The sequence below is a fragment of the Lithobates pipiens genome, unplaced genomic scaffold, assembly GCF_037356315.1.
Source record: "Lithobates pipiens isolate NorthernLeopardFrog02 unplaced genomic scaffold, aLitPip1_a1.2 Scaffold_19, whole genome shotgun sequence".
Taxonomy (NCBI): domain Eukaryota; kingdom Metazoa; phylum Chordata; class Amphibia; order Anura; family Ranidae; genus Lithobates; species Lithobates pipiens.
In genome coordinates, this window is record NW_027507764.1 from 359,937,150 (window position 1) to 359,951,287 (window position 14,138).

A 14,138-nucleotide genomic window follows, 5' to 3' on the forward strand; every position below is an offset into this window, starting at 1 on the left:
CCACGTATGCATTTTGTCACATGATCTCTGCTGAAGGCAAGCATTAGCCAGTCTGAATTTTGATCCCCCTTTAGCAGGGATCAAATGCTAAAACCTTTTGGTCAAAGGACTGGTCAATGCAAGTTCTGGGAGTAATAATATCTTCGGGACAAGTAAGTTGTCAATATCTAGCATATTTGAATTTTAAGATAGGCGGGATACAGGAGGGTAGGGGTGTGTTAGTCCATCTAGGGCCTCAGTATTGCCTTTTGCTATCTAGAGATAGATCTTTGTATCAGGGGCGTACCTAGAGCATTTGGCACCCGGGGAGGATCCCATACCTGACACCCCCCCCCCCCCCGGAGTGCAGGCGGTGCACCACACGTCGACGTGTCAACGTCACGTGTAGTGCCTCCGCTCACTGTGGCCCGGAACCCAAAAGAATCCTCCCCGCTCTGCTCCCTCTGCAAAAACGATGCTGACTGACCCAAGGATTGTCATCTGGTGCCAGACAGAAATACATGTAACTGGCAGTGGCACACTGTCAGTGCTACTGACCTAGTGATGTCACTAGGGTTGATGTCACTTTCTGAAAGTGCACCAAAGAAGCAGAATGCGGGACTTTTGGTGCACTTTCAGAAAACAAAATGCGCAACCTAATAGAAATCTATAGGACTGCAGCTATAACTACAGGTAAAATGTAGGAAGGCCTCCTTTACATTACACAGCCCCCGCACCTCTGGACCCCTTTACATTACACAAACCTTGTACCTCTGGATCCCTTTACATTAGACAGCTCTGGACCCCTTTACATTACAGCGCCCCCACACCTCTGGACCCATTTACATTACACAGCCCCTGTACCTCTGGACCCCTTTACATTAGACAGCTCCACACCTTTGGACCCCTTTATATTACACGGTCCCTGCACCTCTGGACTCCTTTACATTATGCAGCTCCACACCTCTGTATCCCTTTACATTACACAGCCCCCTCCCCACACTTATGGACCCCTTTACGTTACACAGCCCCCCTCCACACCTCTGGACCCCTTTACATTGCACAGCACACCCCTCCAAAGCTCTGCTCCTTCCTACCTTATTCGAGCATGCAGAGTGGGAGACACAGGAGAGCGGAGCAGGAAGCAGAATGAGAGAGAGAAATAGAGCAATGCTGAATAGCAACCAATCACCTGCTGGTTAACTTGGAAAGTTAATTCTGGAAGCTCCCGCTATCTATTCAGTGTTGCTGTTTCTCTCTCCAGTTCTGCCTCCTGCTCCGCCCTCCTGTGTTAGTGAGCAGCGGAGGCAATTCGGCAGCCGGCCCTGCGTGTCACCCCTAAGCAGAGGATGAACTGCCCCCCCCCATCGGCACGCAACTGATTATGAAAGCTCCATTCAACTCTCTTGTTGTACCAAACTGCCCTTATTCGTGCCTTCCAGTGGGTGGGGGTCCGATCGGATCCCCTCCCGCTGGATGCGGCGGTCCGTTTCGCTTCAGGAGCGTTGGTTTCTGGCCATCCCCTCTCGATCACTCCTGGCGAATGAGAAGCTTCCCCCGCCTGTGTATTGTAAACACAGGCAGGGAGGAAGTGATGTCATTCTCCTCGGGGCGGTCTTTTTGACCGGACTGTGAGGAGAACACAATAGTAAGTGCACCAAACACTACACTGACATGTAGGTACACATAGGCACACACATCCCCCCCCCCCCCCCCCAGTCACAGTGTCACTGATTGCAGTGATCATTTATTTACTGATCACTGCATTTAGTGTCAGTTGTCACAGTAAAAACTGTCAGGGCAGTTAGTGTTAGGTCCAGGGTAGCCCCCTATCCCCCCCAATAAAGGTTTAACCCCCTGATTGCCCCTAGAGTTAACCCTTTCACCCCCTTTTGCCAGTGTCACTAAGCAATCGTTTTTCTGATCGCTGCATTAGTGTCACTAGTGCCGCTAGGTAGCTAGTTATTTTTTTAGGTTCACCGCCAGGTTTTTATAGCGTTAGGTACCCCCATATACTACCCAATAATGGTTTTAACCCCCTGATTGCCCCTAGTTAACCCTTTCACCCCCTTTTGCCAGTGTCACTAAGCAATCGTTTTTCTGATCGCTGCATTAGTGTCACTGGTGCCGCTAGGTAGCTAGTTATTTTTGTAGGTTCACCACCAGGTTTTTATAGCGCTAGGTACCCTGATATACTACCCAATAATGGTTTTAACCCCCTGATTGCCCCTAGTTAACCCTTTCACCAGCGATCACCGTATAAGTGCCACTGGTGACGCTGGTTAACTAGTTAGTTATTTAGGTTCCCCGTCAGGTTTTTATATAGCGCCAGGGACCCCCATATACTACCTAATAAAGATTTTAACCCCCTGATTGTCCCTAGTTAACCCTTTCACCAGTGATCACCGTATAAGTGTTACGGGTGACTCTGGTTAGTTTGCTTTTTATAGCATCAGGGCACCCACCATTTATTACCCAATAAAGGTTTAACCCCCTGATCACACAGCGGGTGATATCAATTAGGTTTTAGGGTCAGGGTCTGTGTCGCCCCAGGCAGCGCTATGTACCAGTACCGCTAACACCCACGCGCAAAGCATACACCTCCCGTAGTGGTATAGAATCTGAACAGATCAATATCTGATCTGATCAGATCTATACTAGCGTCCCCAGCAGTTTACGGTTCCAAAAAAACGCATTGTTAGGGGGATCAGCCCAGATACCTGCTAGCACCTGTGTTTTGCCCCTCCGCCCAGCCCACCCAAATGCAGTATCAATCGATCACTGTCACTTACAAAACACTAAACACATAACTGCAGCATTTGCAGAGTCAGGCCTGATCCCTGCGATCGCTAACAGTTTTTTTTGGTAGCGTTTTATATTTAATTCCTGAAGGCAGTGCTTGGTTTTCGGGGTCCTGTACGTGGCTAGGCTCCCAAAAAGTCCTCCACATGTGGTATCCCCGTACTCAGGAGAAGCAGCAGAATTTATTTTGGGGTGTAATTTCACTTATGCCCATAGCATGTGTGAGCAATATATCATTTAGTGACAACTTTGTGCAAAAAAAAAAAAAAAATTGTAATATTCCTGCAACTTGTGGCAAAATATAAAATATTTCATGGACTCAACATGCCTCTCAGTAAATAGCTTGGGGTGTCTACTTTCCAAAATGGGGTCATTTGGGGGGGGGGGGCGGTTTGTGCTATTTTGGCATTTTATGGCCTTCGAAACTGATAGGTAGTGAGGAGTGAAATCAAAAATTTGCACCCTTAGAAATCCTGAAGGCGGTGATTGGTTTTCGGGGTGCCGTACGCAGCTAGACTCCCAAAAAGTCCCACATATGTGGTATCCCCGTACTCAGGAGAAGCAGCAGAATATATTTTGGGGTGCAATTCCACATATAACTATGGCATGTGTGAGCAATATATCATTTAGTGACAACTTTTTGTAAACTTTTTTTTTTGTCATTATTCAATCACTTGGGACAAAACAATATATATATATTCAATGGGCTCAACATGCCCCTCAGCAATTTTCTTAGGGTGTTTACTTTCCAAAATGGGATCATTTAGGGGGGTTTTGTGTTATTTTGGCATTTTATGGCCTTCGAAACTGTGATAGGTAGTGAGGAGTGAAATCAAAAATTTTCACCCTTCGAAATCCGGAAACGGTGATTGGATTTCGGGGTGCCGTACGCGGCTAGACTCCCAAAAAGTCCCACATATGTGATATCCCCGTACTCAGGAGAAGCAGCAGAATATATTTTGGGGTGCAATTCCACATATAACTATGGCATGTGTGAGCAATATATCATTTAGTGACAACTTTTGTAAACTTTTTTTATTTTATTTTTGTGTCATTATTCAATCACTTGGGACAAAAAAAAAAAATTCAATGGGCTCAACATGCCCCTCAGAAATTTCCTTGGGGTGTCTACTTTCCAAAATGGGGTGATTTGGGGGGGGGGTTGTACTGCCCTGCCATTTTAGCACCTCAAGAAATGAGATAGGCAGTCATAAATTAAAAGCTGTGTAAATTCCAGAAAATGTACTCTAGTTTGTAGACGCTATAACTTTTGCGCAAACCAATAAATATACGCTTATTGACATTTTTTTACTAAAGACATGTGGCTGAATACATTTTGGCCTAAATGTATGACTAAAATTTACTTCATTTGATTTTTCTTATAACAAAAAGTAGAAAATATATATTTTTTTTAAAAAATTCAGTCTTTTTCCTTTTATATCGTAAAAAATAAATATCGCAGAGGCAATCAAATACCATCAAAAGAAAGCTCTATTTGTGGGAAGAAAAGGACGCAAATTTCGTTTGGGTACAACATTGCATGACCGCGCAATTACCAGTTAAAGCAGTGCAATGCAAAATTGTAAAAAGACATCTGGTCCTTTAGGCTGACAATTGGTCCGGGGCTGAAGTGGTTAATAAAGATATGGCCAAAGGGTTATCATCGGCATTCCAAAACTACAAAGAGTGCAATAAGAAATGCAAGAGTGCAATCAGCTAATCTAGATTACAAAAGACACATCACCGAGGATTGTTAAAAAAACGAATTCCACATGTTTTCAAATATATTCATAGTAAAAAGGTCAGGTCAGTACATACTGGCCCCATAAAAGACAATCAGGGGAAATTGGTCACAAATGACAGAGAGAAGACAACGGTATTAAATACATTCTTCTCCTCAGTTTCAGTCAAATGAAAAGAAGGGGTATAATAAACAAGACAGTAATGTTAATAACATTATATTGAAAGTACCCTTGTGACTGACCTGAGACCAGTGTTAAAAAAGACTAGAAAAACTTAATGTGAATAAATCACAAGGACCAGATGACTTACACAAAGAGTTCTCAAAGAACCTAGCAATGTCATAGCCAGACCATTATTCAGCTGATTGGCGAAAAGGAAAGGTGGTACCAATATTGAAAAAAAGTTCCAAAACATATACTTAGAAACTACAGATCAGTCAGCCTAAAATCAATAGTATTTAAACTATTGTAAGGAATAATAAGAGGCCATATTCAGAAATTTGATGTACATGTTATCATTAGTAGTAACCAACATGCATTTATGAAGAACCATTCTTGCCAAACCAACTTTTTAACATTCCATGAGTAGGTGAGCTGCAATTTGGATCGAGAAAGGCCTGTGAATTTAGTATAACTACATTTCACTAAGAAATGTATACATTACCTCACAAACAGTTCATTTACAAACTAAAGCCTTTTGACATTGACAACGTGGTATGTACCTGGATAGAAAAACTGGTTGCAGGAGAGTGTCCAGGGGTGGTGATTAATGTCATTAATATCATATTTACCGAATAGTCTAGAGTTGTCAGTGGGGGTGCCCCAGGGCTCTGTACTGGGAACAATTCTGTTTGACCTGTTCATAAATGATATAGAGGTTGGAATAAATAATTCAATCTCAGTGTTTGCTGACGATACAAAATTAAGCAGGGCAATAACTTCACAGCAGGATATAGCAACTTCAAGGAAATCTACTTAAATTAGAGGATTGGGCAGCTATATGGTAGATGAGGTTCAATGCAGAAAAATATTAAGTATTGCTCTTAGGAGCTAAAAATATGCATGCAAGTTTACACAGAAAGGAGAGAACTTCTGAAGGAATCGAGGATGCAAAAGGATCTGGGAAGCCTAGTGGATGAAAGACTCAGAATTAGCATGTAGTGCCAAGCAAAACCAGCAGACCATTAGCATGCATTAAAAAGGGTATTTACTCAAGAAATAAAACTATAATTCTAGTACTGTACAAAAACCTTGTGTCACAAATCATCTTGAGTATGCCTTCCACTTCTCATCACTGATCCTCAGGAAGGATGTGCTTGAACTAGAGAGAGTCCACAGAAGGTCAGCAAAGCTAATAAGGGGACTGGAGGACCTCAGTTATAAGGAACGACTACATACATCATACATTTTCTCCCTGGAGAAGTAACGCTTAAGAGGGGTTATGATATAAAAGCAATATAAAAATCCTTGAATGGTGACTCAAGCATTGGGAGTACACATTTTAATACAATGAGGTTGGATGAGAAACGGTTCACTCCTAAACTAGTAAAGGGTTCTTTACTGTTAGCTCGGTAAGCATGTGGAACTCTCTTCCATAGTTGGTAGTATCAGTGGGCAAAATCTAACAAACTTGATCTACCAGTCCTAGAAATTTAAAAAGAAGATGCTGCTGATAACAGAGGGAGCATGGAAGTGTATACAAGAGCCCAGGGCAGGACTTAGGGTGGTGGGGGCCCCTGGGCTTTAGTCACTTTCCGGCCCTACTTTCTATACGTTATTGTATTTATCGGCGTATAACACGCGCCGGGGTATAACATGCACCCCAAGTTTAGGAGGGAATTTTTAAGGAAAAAAACTTACATTTAAATGCCCATCAATGCAGCCTTATCAGTGCCCATCTGCAGCCTTGTCCATCCATCTGCAGCCTTGTCAGTGTCATTTGCAGCTTTGTCAGTGTAGCCTTGTCATTTGCAGCCTTGTCATTGCAGTCTTGAAGTTTAAAAATGGCGCCGGGTCCTCTCGGTGGCTCTTGGGTCCTCTCGCAGTCCCGAGCGGAGCCGAGAGTAGCCGAGTGTATTCAGCTTGGCTCATGGTCACGCCCAGTCCCTGTGTTATGTCCATCATAGGGCGGGACTGGCCGTGACTGTGAGCATAGTGGAGCTGAGTACACTCGGCTATGTATCTCGACGGGGCCCCCCTTTGGGTGGGGCCCATGGGCTTGAGCCCAGTCAAGCCCAATGGTAAGTCCTGCCCTGCAAGAGCCCAGAACATACATACCTACCTACAGAGAAAGGGACAGAAAAGATAAAAATCTGAAAATGATATATCCCTAAGCATAGATGATAATTAAATTGTGCACATAAGCAGATGTAAAACAGCAAAAAATTTAAGAGGAAAGCAAATCTTAGCAATAAACATAATTAGACAGCTATACCAGACTACCACATGATCTCTCCTAGGTGTAGCATTTATGCTGGAAGTGCTCTGCCCAGGGGAGACCACATGAAGCACTATAATAAGATCTACCTTAGAAATAGTGGAACACCATTGAGTTATAGGAGAGGAAATAAAACAACTTGCATATAATAGCACTGTTACTCAGTCTCCTTGATGCTCCCCTTGATGATGATGAGAATACCCTGGAATATGTTAAAAGAAAGCTTTTGGTTGAATATAAGTGAAAAGCAAAGTGCAAACAGTGAAATTGCTTCCACTGCAGAATCAACACTAGGAACCACAATAATAGTGATATACAATGTAAGAAGGATGTTTTGTGTGCAAAAAAGACAGTTTACTTAAAGGCAAACTGCAGAATTTGGAAAACTAAAACGAATCATCAAAATAATCAAAGTAAATAATAAAAGACCAAACGTTTCATGCAGGAGTGTAACTAGAAATCACAGGGCCCCATAGCAAAACATGTATTGGGCCCTCACAAGAAAAAAAAAAATTGCATTTTACAACAGCCTAATTACCATGGCAGGGGAGATGAAGGGCTGAATAATATAACAATCTGTGGAGAGCAGGGATTGTTCTTTTCACCCAGAAGCCTAGCTAAGTGTTCATTGATTACATTACATTGACTACACTTATCCTTTAACCACTTGCTTACTGGGCACTTAAACCCCCCTCAGTCCCAGACCAATTTTCAGCTTTCAGCACTGATGCACTTTGAATGACAATTGCGCGGGCATACAATACTGTACCCAAATGAAATTTTTATCATTTTTTTCCCACAAATAGAGCTTTCTTTTGGTGGTATTTAGTTACAGCTCAGAGTTTTATTTTTTGCTAAACAAACAAAAAAAGATGCAAGAAAAAAAAAAAAATCATGTTTAATAGTTTGTTATAAAATTTTGCAAACGGGTCATTTTTCTCCTTCATTGAAGTGCACTGATTAGGCGGCACTGATAGGCTGCACTGATGGGCTGCATTGGTGGGCACTGATAGGCTGCATTGGTGGGCACTGATAGGCTGCACTGGTGGGCACTGATAGGCATAGTTAAGGCGGCACTAATAGGCACAGATAAGGCGGCACTGATGGGCAAAGATGGGCACAGATAAGATGGCACTGATGGGTGGCACGGATGGGTGGCACGGATGGGTGGCGCGGATGGGCACTGATAGGTACCACTGATAGATGGGACTGATGGGCACTGATAGGTGGCACTGATAGGTGGTTCTGATAGGTGGCACTGCTGGGCACTGATGGGCAGCACTGCTGGGCACTGGTAGATGACACTGATGGGCACGGATATGTGGCACTGGGGTGCAGCACCTTTGAGGCAGATTGTGGGCACTGCTGGGTGGCACTGCTGGGTGGCACTGTGGGTGACACTGCTGGGTGGCACTGTGGGCACTGCTGGGTGGCACTATGGGCACTGCTGGGTGGCACTGACGGGGAGCACTTCCTTTTAATACATGTGGCACTGCAGGGGGCAGGTGGGCACTGACATGGGGCAGGTGGGCACTAGCAGGGCTGGCCGTGATCAGGACTAATGTCCCGATCACGGTCGCCGGTGATCGGCTTTTTTTTTTTCTCCTCGCGCTGACAGCGTGAGGAGGAATAATAGCCAATTATTGGCTCCGTTATATCACATGATCAGCTGTCATTGGCTGACAGCTGATCACGTGATAAGGGGTCGGGATCGACCCCTTGCACGGATCGGTGATCAGGCGAGTCTCATGGACTCGGCGATCACAGAGCGCGCCGCGCAGGCCGCTCGTGCACGGGACGACGTCAAAAGACGTAGTCCCGGAAAAGGAGATCCGCGCTGTAGCCGTCATTTGGCTATAGCGCGGATCTCAAGTGGTTAAGTTGACTGTTTTACTAAAGTAATATAATAACCCTGAGACCAGACTGTAAAAGAAAAAAAGATAATTATACCTTGCTGGCAGCCAGTGGCCTAAAACTTCACTGGACTGCAGATCTCTGTCCGCTGCTTGTACCCAAAACACCCAGGTGTGTCCAATACCAGATCCCTCTCTACATGATGTGATTCCTTTTGCTAATCCCAATGTGACTACTGTGTCCTTTAGCAGAGGAAACCAAGTATTGGGTATGCCTGGAAATATTACATACCAGTGCTGGACAGAGATCTGCAATACAGCAACGTTTAAGGCCTGTGAGAAAGGTATTTATCGTCTTTTTTTTTTTTTTAACAGGTAGGTAATGAGGCGCTAACGACAGTCACTTTAAGGGGGTCCTAATAACAAATCCCTTTTGATGTTTCTACCACTCTATGTAATTTAGAATAGAAGTTTAGGACAACCTGGAAGCCTTAGCGTATTTCACAACTGCAGGTGAATATTTACTGGTATGACCCAAAGTTCTAATTCCACCACATGAGATACTCTCTGCTAGCTCATTTATGCTGGAAGTGCTCTGCCCAGGGGAGATCTATCTCATATGTCTTTTGGCCCACAATTCTTCTCCTTGCTATGCTTCTTTTTCCCACTCTCCTCTTTTTCTTTACTGGTTTTCTATGTGTCGGATATATACCTGTAACCAACCCTCACAGGAAGCTCTAGTTATAATGTTCCCTTAGTTTTGTTTTCTGAAAAGCGTAACCTTTTGGCTCTTTCTAAGAGTAGTGGGGTATAAAGATTGGTACCTAAGGAAATGACAGTCCACCCCTGGATGATGTCATTTCCTTGACAGCTCATGGGGCCCCCAGGCAATCCAAGATTATGGGGCCACACAGTATACACACACACAGTATACAATCACACAGTATACACATACATGTATACACAGACATGCTTTTATTGGCTGAGAAGGTACTGGAGAGGTGGGGCAGCTATAATCTCAGGATTTTTAGACCAAAAGGATGTCGGTAAGGGATATTTCAGAGACAGATGTAAAAAAAACACAGATTTTTATATACTGTCCCTAGTTTTACTGAGGCTGGCAACCCTGATGGGGCCCCCTAGTGGCTCGGGGCCCTCGGGCAGTGCCCGAGTAGCCCAATGGTCAGTGCGCCCCTGACATCATCTAAATTCACCCTGCATTTATCTTCTTATATTGTTTAATTGCTGGCGATAGTGTATAGTTTGGCCTGCGGCCCTTCCAGTAGTTGCTTTAATAAACCTGTGCAACTCTTTTTTTTTTTTTTTGTTATATATTAAATGTATCTCCATGATGTTTAAATTCTCTGTAACGTACATCCCACTGAATGTCTGATATTGATGTAAAGCACTGAATAAACAAAGAATATAAAGAAACCCTATCTTGCACTGGTGTCAGTGGGACTAAGAAAAACGTTGTATTGGTTTGATTGGAAGTCCTACTGACACCAATGCAAGATGGGACATTTTTTCATGCCCACTGTGCTATGTACAGGACAGTGCTTAGAATTGAGTGTAAAATGTACAGCACAGCATACAGAATGAGGCTCTGTGGAATAGGGAATGTACAGCATGCTGTAAAGAATAAGACAATATTAAGTATACAGTGAACAGCACTGCATAAAAAATGGGATGGTGTGGAATATAAATTGTACAGCACAGCATCCGGAATGGGTGATAGTGAAACATAAAATGTATAGCAGAAAGTATAGAACAAAAGAAAAAAGATTATACAGCATAGTGCATACCTCTCAACATTTTAAGATGGGCATGAGGGACACCTACTGGCAAATTTATGTAGGCATAGGACACACCCCCTGCCACACACCCCTTAAAAGGTGACTTAACCAAAAAAAGTTAATTAAATCCACAAGGACTTTTTTTTTACCACTACTATTACTTTGGTGGGATAGCCTCCACAGTGTAAGCCCCTGTGTTGCTGTTTGAAGATTCTCTGGGTGGTTCGTTTGTCATCCGCTGGGAAAATGTCACTTGAACTCTCAATGGAAAAGAGGAACCATTTTCAAAAGGATTTTATTAAATTAAAGATATTGTACTCACATTTGTGTAAAAGTAAAAACGCCAATACATAAAACCATCTGCCAGCTGCTACAGCTAGTAGTGGAGAGTGTGCGTCCTATGGCCACGCCCTACACGTTTCGTCACCACAACGTCATCTGGAGCCCAGATTTACTTTTACACAAACGTGAGTACATCTTTAATTTAATAAAATCTTTTTGAAAACCGTTTACACTTAGGGTATTCCTCTTTTTCATTGAGAGTTCAAGTGACATTTCCCAAGTGGATGACAAACGAACCCCCCAGAGAATCTTCAAACAGCGACACAGGGGCTTATACTGTGGAGGCTATCCCACCCCAGCAGGAGCAAGGTATCTGGTGAGGGCAATATCAATATTTGTCACATGCACCGGGAAGATCTTTACTAGTGGTCACACATCTTCTGCACAGTCTACTTCTGCATTCTTTGGGACTTTTTGAATTTCTATCAGCGTTTTTCTTGCATTTATATTATCACATGTTTACTGGCGATTTATTGACTGACTTTATCCTTTTGTATTATATGTATTTTTGTCACAAGTACTTATGTATAAGAATTTTTACAGTGTGATTTCAAAGGGGATCTATTTATATACACGTAGACTAACATAGATATAAATTAAAAATGTATTTATTTATTTTTTCTTCACATGTGATAATATCACACTCAAATCATCCCCAGCTTAGGGGATTTGCAACTATTGAGTTTCCTATTTTGGATTTTGGATTTTCACCCCTCACCTCTTTTTTTATTTTTATTTCAATTTATTATTTTTCTTTTTCATTATATAGTCTTTGATATTAAATTGTAAGGAGCACAATTACCATTTAGTTTTACCATAGTTTATGGCTTAAAGTTATAGCGCCAGGTCTACTTTTACTTTTTTTCACCAGTGTGCAATATAAGTTGGACAACAAGGTATATAAAATGAGCCAGTGCAGAATTGGAAATATACAGCATGACATATGAAATCGGGCAATGTAGAACAGGAAATTGAGATGGTGAGATATAGGGAATGTATTGCATGGCATATAGAGTAAGGTATATGGAATAGGGAACATACAGCATTGCATAAGATGTAGGGCGTGCAGAATAGGGAATGTACAGCATAGCATATAAAACTGTTTTTTTTTTTTTTCTGGCTCAAATATACAGTGTGTTTGATTTACAATGGGGTTGATTTACTAAAGGAAAATCCACTCTTGCACTACAAGTGCACTTGGAAGTGCAATCGCTGTAAATCTGAGGGGAAGCTCTACTGATTTTATCATCCAATTATGTACAAGCAAAAATGCTGTTTTTTATTTTCCTTGCATGTCCCCCTCAGATCTAAAGCAACTTTACTTCCAAGTACACTTGCAGTGCACTTGTAGTGCAAAGTGGATTTGCCTTTAGTAAATAAACCCCAATGTGTTCCTTGTACTGAAAAGTTTGGAGACCCCTGCATTTTCAAAGAAATCTGTTGTGACAGTGGTTATTAATTCTCTAGTAAATAATTAGCAAACTAGATGAATTATCCTTTATTCACTTTTTAAATACTCATGTCCCATCAGTTTTATGAATCTTTTCAGGACTTGATAAAATAAATGCATACAGTATCTCACAAAAAGTGAGTATACCCCTGAAATTTTTGTAAATATTTTATTATATCTTTTCATGTGAAAACGCTGAAGAAATTACACTTTGCTATAATGTAAAGTAGTGAGTGTACAGCTTTTTTAACAGTGTAAATTTGCTGTCCCCTAAAAAAAAAAATAACTCAGCACACAGCCATTAATGTTTAAACCACTGGCAACAAAAGTGAGTACACTCCTAAGTGAAAAAAGGTTAAAATTGGGCCCAATTAGCCATTTTCCCTCCCCAGTGTCATTTGATTTGTTAGTGTTACAAGGTCTCAGGTGTGAATGGGGAGCAGGTGTGTTAAATTTGGTGTTATCGCTCTCTCTGTCATACTGGTCAGTGGAAGTTCAACATGGCACCTCACAGCAAAGAACTCTCTCAGAATCTGAAAAAAATAATTCTTGTTCTACATAAAGGTGGCTTGGGCTATAAGAAGATTGCCAAGACCCTGAAGCTGAGCTGCAGCACGGTGGCCAAGACTAGGGATGAGCCAAACACCCCCCGGTTCGGTTCGCACCAGAACTTGCGAACGACCCCTGCGTTCGTTACGAACGTTCGAACCCCATTGAAGTCTATGGGACTCGAACGTTCGAAATGGAAAGTGCTAATTTTAACGGCTAATATGCAAGATAGTGTCCTAAAAAGGGTTTGGGGACCTGCCTCCTGCCTCAGGGGACATGGGTCACTGCAAAAAAAAGTTTCAAAAACTGCCGTTTTGGCGGGAGCACTGATTTTAATGACGATTAAAGTGAAAAAAAAAGGTGAAATATTCCTTTAAATATGGTGCCTGGGGGGTGTCTGTAGTATGCCTGTGAAGTGCCACGTGTTTCCCGTGTTTAGAACAGTCCCTGCACCAAATGACATTAAACGGAAATAACACCATTTAAAACTGCTTGCGGTTTTAATGTTATATCTGGTTCCTGCAATATGGTTGAAAATCATTGAGAAAAATGGCATGGGTAGCCCTCCCTGCCCATTACCAGCCTATTTGGGTCTTGTACGCATATTAAGGGGAACCCTGTACCCATATTAAAAAAAGGAAATGCGTGTGGCCCCCAGGCCCTATATACTCAGAACAGCAGTATACAGGCGGTGCAAACAAGACAGGGACTGTGTAGGTTTGTTGTGTTAAGTTGAATCTGTTTGTAATTTTCAACCGGTACATTTTTAAAGTGTAGCTCCAGTCAAAAAAACTATTTTTAAGCTTTTTGGAAAACATAGGGAAGGGTTATCACCCCTGTATAATTTGTTTTGTCGTCCATCTTTTTTCATCTCACTTGCTGCTGTCTCCTTGCGTTTGCAAGTAGGAGATGTTTGTAAGTTGGATGTTTGAAAGTAGGGGCCTGCCCTATATTATAGCGGTATGTACTGGGTACAGAGCACGCAGACAGCACGCACTATCTCCTAACACTACTGACTGCAAGCTCTATTATTAACCACTTGACCACTGGGCACTTAAACACCCTTAATAACCAGACCAATTTTCAGCTTTCGGTGCCCTCACATTTTGAATGACAATTACTCAGTCATGCAACACTGGACCTATAGGAAATGTTTGTCCTTTTTTTCACACAAATAGAGCTTTCTTT

General features: G+C 42.3%; 1 protein-coding gene across 1 annotated transcript in view; it reads left to right on the forward strand.

Moving 5' to 3' along the window:
• GMPR (guanosine monophosphate reductase) overlaps positions 1-14,138 on the forward strand; it is a 125,004-nt gene that overhangs the window by 93,001 nt on the left and 17,865 nt on the right. The window lies entirely within an intron of this gene.